The sequence below is a fragment of the Phascolarctos cinereus genome, unplaced genomic scaffold, assembly GCF_003287225.1.
Source record: "Phascolarctos cinereus isolate Bilbo 61053 unplaced genomic scaffold, phaCin_HiC Scaffold_726;HRSCAF=1367, whole genome shotgun sequence".
NCBI classification, from domain to species: domain Eukaryota; kingdom Metazoa; phylum Chordata; class Mammalia; order Diprotodontia; family Phascolarctidae; genus Phascolarctos; species Phascolarctos cinereus.
The window spans coordinates 163,957,351-163,963,350 of record NW_027556098.1 but is presented as its reverse complement, the minus strand read 5'-3'; positions in this window follow the sequence as shown (position 1 = coordinate 163,963,350).

Below are 6,000 nucleotides of genomic sequence, written 5' to 3'. Positions count from 1 at the left end.
TCTCCTTTACTTGGGATCTCTGAAATTTGGCTACATTTCCTGAGAGTTTTCCTTTGGAGATCTCTTTCAGGAGGTGATCAGTGGATTCCTTCCATTTTTATTTTACTCTCTGGTTCTAAAATATCAGGACAGTTTTCCCTGATAATTTCTTGAAAGATGATGTCTAGGCTTTTTATTTGATCATGGCTTTCAGATAGTCCAATAATTTTTAAATTATGTCTCCAGCTTTGTCTTTTTTTTTTTTGGCAGTTGGGTTTAACTGACTTGCCCAGAGTCACACAGCCAGTAAGTGTCAAGTGTTTGATCTGAGACCGGATCTGAACTCAGGTCTTCCTGACTTCAGGGCCAGTGCTCTATCCACTGCACCACCATGCATCATGATATGAAAAGGATGCGTTTAATATTTGTGTTTTTCTGCATTGGATTGTGAGGTTTTAATGCCTTAATATGTGTTCAATTTTTGTGTAGGTGTCATGTACTGCTGAAAAAAAGTGTATTCCTTTCTATCCCCATTCTATTTTCTCCAGAGGTCTACCATATGTAACTTTTCTAAAACTTTTTTAAAAACTTCTTTCTTGTTTATTTTGTGGTTATATTTATCTAGTTCAGAGAGGCAGAGGTTGAGGTCCCCAACTAGTATAGTTTTGCTATCTATTTCTTCCTGTAACTCCTTGAACTTCTCTAATAATTTAGAGGCCATACCACTCAGTACATATATGTTTAATAATGATATTACTTCATTATCTATGGTACCTATTAGCAGGATGTAGTTTCCTTCTTTATCTCTTTTAATAAGAATTACTTTTGCTTTTGCTTTTCTGAGATCAGAATTGCTACCCCTGCTTTTTTTTTTACTTCAGCTAAAGAATAATATATTCTACCCCAACCTTTTACCTTTACCCTGTTTGTATCCCTCTCAAATGTGTTTCTCGTAAACAACATATTGTAGGGTTATGGTTTTTAATTCATTCTGCTATCTTCTTCTGTTTTATGGGAGAGTTCATACCATTCACATTCACAGTTATGATTACTGACTGTGTCTTTCTTAACATTTTGTTCCCCACTTCCCCGTTTGTTTTTCTTTCTCCTTTTTTTCTCTTTCCCTCCTCACTAGAGTTTTGCTTTTGACCACTGCCTCCCTCAATCTCTCCTCCCTTCTAACCCCCCTTCTTTTTCTTTCCCCTTTCCCCTCCTACTGCCTATGTGGCAAGTTAGGTTTCTTTACCTAACTGAGTATGTTATTCCCTCCTTGAGCCAAATCTGATGAGAGTAAAGTTCAAACAATGCTCATCTCCCTTTTTTCTTTCCCTTTATTGTAACATGTCTTTATGCCTCTTCATGTGATATAATTTACCCTTCTCTTCTTCCTCCTTTCCTCTTCTCACATTACAATCCATTTTCACCACTTCCTTTTCACCATTTTTTATAATCACATCAATGTCAACTTAAACCCACCCCATCTGTCTATGTATATCCCTTCTAAATGTCATGATAAAGATACAGTTCTCAAGAGTTATAAGTATCATCTTCCCATGTAAAGATGGAAACAGTTTACCCTTATTGAATAACATGTTTGTTTTTCCTTTCCTGTTTACCTTTTTGTGACTCTCTTAAGTCTTCATTTTTTCATAAGGGAAGGCAGGAAGTCCCTTATTTCATTGAATATCCATCTCCTCCCCTGAAAGATTATGCTCAATTTTTCTGGATGCTTGATCCCTGGTTCTAATCCAATCTCCTTTGCCTTATGGAATATCATATTCCAAGCTCTCCAATCTTTTAATGTAGAAGCTGCAAGGTCCTGCATAATCCTGAATGTGGTTCCATGATATTTGAATTGTTTCTTTCTGGCTGCTTGCAGGGTTTTCTCCTTGACCTGATAATTCTGGAATTTGGCTAGAGTATTCCTTGGCATTTTCAATTTGGGATCTCTTTCAGAAGGTGATGGGTGGATTCTTTTCATGACTATTTTACCCTCTTGTTCTAGGAGCAGTTATCCTTCATGATCTCCTGAAAGATTCTATCCAGGCTCTGTTTTTTTTTTTTTATCATGGCTTTCTGGTAGACTAATAATTCTTAAGTTACCTCTCCTGGATCTATTTTCCAGGTCAGTTGTTTTTCTAATAAGAAATTTTACATTTTCTTCTATTTTTTCATTCTTTTGATTTAGTTTTACTGATTCTTTTTTTTTAAAATCTTTTTTAAGGCAATTGGTGTTAAGTGACTTGCCCAGCATCACACAGCTAGTGTCAAGTATTTGGTCTGAGGCCAGAGTTGAACTCAGGTCCTCCTGACTTCAGGGCCAATGCTCTATACACTGTGTCACATAGCTGCCACAGTTTTACTGATTCTTGATATCTCATAGAGTCATTAGCTTCTAATTGCCCAATTCTAATTTTCAATGAATTATTTTCTTCAGTTAGCCTTTATAACTCCTTTTCCATTTAGCCCATTTTCCTTTTGAGGGAGTTGTTTTCTTCAGTGTACTCTTTTTTCCCAATTTTTAAAATGAATTGTTGAAGACAGTTCTCAGATAAAGAAATTAAAGCCATCTATAGTCATATGAAAAAATGCTCTAAATCGTTATTGATTAGAGAAATGCAAATCAAAATAACTCTGAGGTAGCATATCACACCTATCAGATTGGCCAACATGACAAAACAGGAAAATGATAAATGTTGGAGAAGATGTGGGAAAATTGGAACACTAATACATTGTTGGTGGAGTTGTGAAATGATCCAACCATTTTGGAGAACAATTTGGAACTATGCCCAAAGGGCTACAAAAATGTGCACACCCTTTGATCCAGCAATAGCACTTCTAGGGCTATATCCCAAAGAGATCAAACAAATGGGAAAAGGACCCATATGTACAAAAATATTCATAGTAGCTCTTTTTGTGGTGTCAAAGAATTGGAAATTGAGAGGATGCCCATCAATTGGGGAATGGCTGAGCAAGTTGTGGTATATGAATGTAATGGAATACTATTGTGCTATAAGAAATAATGAACAAGCTGACTTCAGAAAAACCTGGAAAGACTTATATGGTCTGATGCTGAGTGAAGTGAGCAGAACCAAGAGGACTTTGTACACAATAACAGCCATGTTATGCAATGACTAATATTGTTAAACAGAACCATTCTCATCATTACGGGGATCTAAGATCTCCAGAGGCCTCGGGATGGAAAATGCTGTCCATATCCAAAGAAAGAACTATGGAAGTTGAATCGCTATCACTTATTTTTACCTTCTGTTGAGTTTTGTTTCCTCTTTCTGATGGTTCCTCCTATTGGTTTTAATTTTTACTTACAACTTCACTAATGTAAAATATGTTTAATGGGTGTGTAAATGTAAAGCCTATATCAGATTGTGCACCATCTTGGAGAGGGTGGGGGGGAGGGAGGGGGAGAAAAATTTTCAACTCAAAAGCATATGGAAGTGATTGTTGATAAATCAAAATAAATTAATAAAATTTTTAAAAATGAATTGTTCAGTTTTTCTTCTACCTCAGCTGTTTTTTCTAATGTTTTTCAGTTTCTAATGAGAAATTTTACATTTTCTTCTATTTTTTCATTCTTTTGATTTAGTTTTACTGATTCTTGTTGTCTCATAGAGTCATTAGCTTCCACTTGCCCAGTTCTAATTTTTGATAAATTGGTTTCTTCAATTTACTTTTGTACCTCCTTTTCCCTTTGGGCCTTTATGCTTTTTAAGAAGTTCTCTGAAGGCAGTTTTTGTGCCTTCTTTTCTATTTGGACAATTCTTCTTTTTAAGGATTTGTTTTCTACAGTCAATTTTTGTCCTTTCTTTTCCAAGCTATTGACTCTCTCTTGCCTACCTCTCATTTCTTTTGCCAATTTTTCTTCTACCTCCCTTGTTTGACTTTTGAAATCCTTCTTAAGCTCTTCCAAGAAATTTTTTTGGGCTTGAGAGCAGTTCACATTCCCCTTTGAGTATTCAGAAGTGGGTTTATTGACAATGTTGTCTTCTGAATTTGTGTTTTGATCTTCCCTGTCCCCATAGTAAGAATCTATGGTTATTGTCCATTTCACCTTTTTGCTTGTGATGTTTACTTATTTTCCTGCTTTTAAATTAAGCCCACATAGGGGCACTGATTGCAGCTTCTTATGCTAGAAGCCTGTGACCTGGTCACTGGCTTTGTGTGCTGGGACCTCAGGTCCTGGCAGCTGGAGGTTGCAGGGGTCTGGCTGTTTACCTGGTGTTGAGCTGGAGTCAGCAACACTGAATCTCTCAGGGTGGAGGAGTCTCTGGCCCCTGGAGGATACCTGCTCTGAAGCACCAGAAGTTTTGGCTTCTAGAGGGTGCCTGTCTGCCTGGAGTTATGCTTCCTGGAGTTGTGCTGAAGCACAGAGAGGTTTGGCTGCTGGAGTCTACCAGTTCCCCTGCTTGTATCAATGTACTGGTTGGGGGCGGGTGAAGGAGGGGTTCCTGCTGCTGGTGCTTGCCTACTCTACCACCGTGGGTCTCAGGATCTCCCACTGGCTTGCCAAGGTGGAGCTTGCTGCTGGCTTACTGGGATGCCCTCTGTCCTGTGCTCCTCTCCTTCCACCAGAGTGAGAGGGACCTTCCTCATTAATTCCCCAAGCTTCCTGGGTTGAAAGACTGCTGCACCCAATCTTTCTGCTGGCTCAGCTATTCTAGAGTTTTTTCCTGGGATGATATTTTCTGTGTTTTTAGAAGTCAACAAGGGAGAGAAAGAGCAACTTACTTCTCACTCCACCATCTTGACTCCATGAAGCTGAATGTCAGATTATTAATAAAATATTATGCTCCACATCTGATTTACACAATTTTATCCTAGTTAAATAAATTGACTGATGAAATTCTAATAAATAATAATATATTGGCCTTAATGGGTTTGAGAACTAACCTCTTTTGGCCTAATATTTTTGGTACCTTTCAAATTTTTTTTTTTAGATTTTTAGACAATTGGGATTAAGTGACTTGCCCAGGGTCACACAGCTAGTAAGTGTCAAGTGTTTGGTCTGAGGCTGAATTTGAATTCAGGTCTTCCTGACTTCAGGGCTGGTGCTCTATCCAATGCGCCACCTAGCTGCCCCTAGTTCCTTTCAAATTTAAGGAAAATATTTTATTTAAATAAATTCTAAAAATATTCATTTGTATTTCAACAGTATGTTAAGTTACCAGTTCACTAATGACCAGAAAAGGTCCTATTGCTTGAGTAAAGCACTTGATGTGACTTCTATATAATAATAAAATTATTCCCCTTAGTTGTCTGGATTACATTTAAAAAAGTGATTTTAAGATACTTTCTTTGCCTTCAAATGTATTAAAAAGTTCCTATTTTCAGTGAACATTTCTTATATAATAGTTTTATAATAGCAACCTACATTTTTAACTATTAATTTTTGACTTTAAAATTTTTTTCATCCAAGGCCAATATAGAAAAATCCTCACCAAAATATGTTTTAAGGACAAAAACTTATTTTTGCAGTTTTTAGACATATTGCCCTCATGTTAAATATTGAGTCACAACATGGAAAATAAGTTCAACAACACCTATGTAATAAGCCCAAGGCCTAATTTTATTCCACAGGCTAACTTTGTTCCTCAGTCTTTTCCATTTCTTTAAATTTTATGGCTACTGTCCTGTTCATTAAGATCAGATTGCTGAAATGAAAGCCGAAATTACCTGACTGCAGAAGAAAATTTCTGAGCAAGAGAAGAATTTGTATAGTACAGCTAGACATTTACAGCTAGGAAACATCAGGAAACAGTCATCTTTGATAAGCTGGTTTTAACCCATGAAATCCTAAGGAAGCCTAAAGGAAACCTTGAGCTTAAACCAGGGAGCAGTTAGTTCCTGAGGAACAGAATCCTGAAGGATGAACTTCTGCCAATAAATGCATTGGCTCCCCACTGTGGAAAAACATTCTGTCCTTTAGTCTCAGTTATATTTATTAATTGTTTATATATCTTGAATATAGCAAACCTTTATCAGAGAAAGTAGATAATAATATTT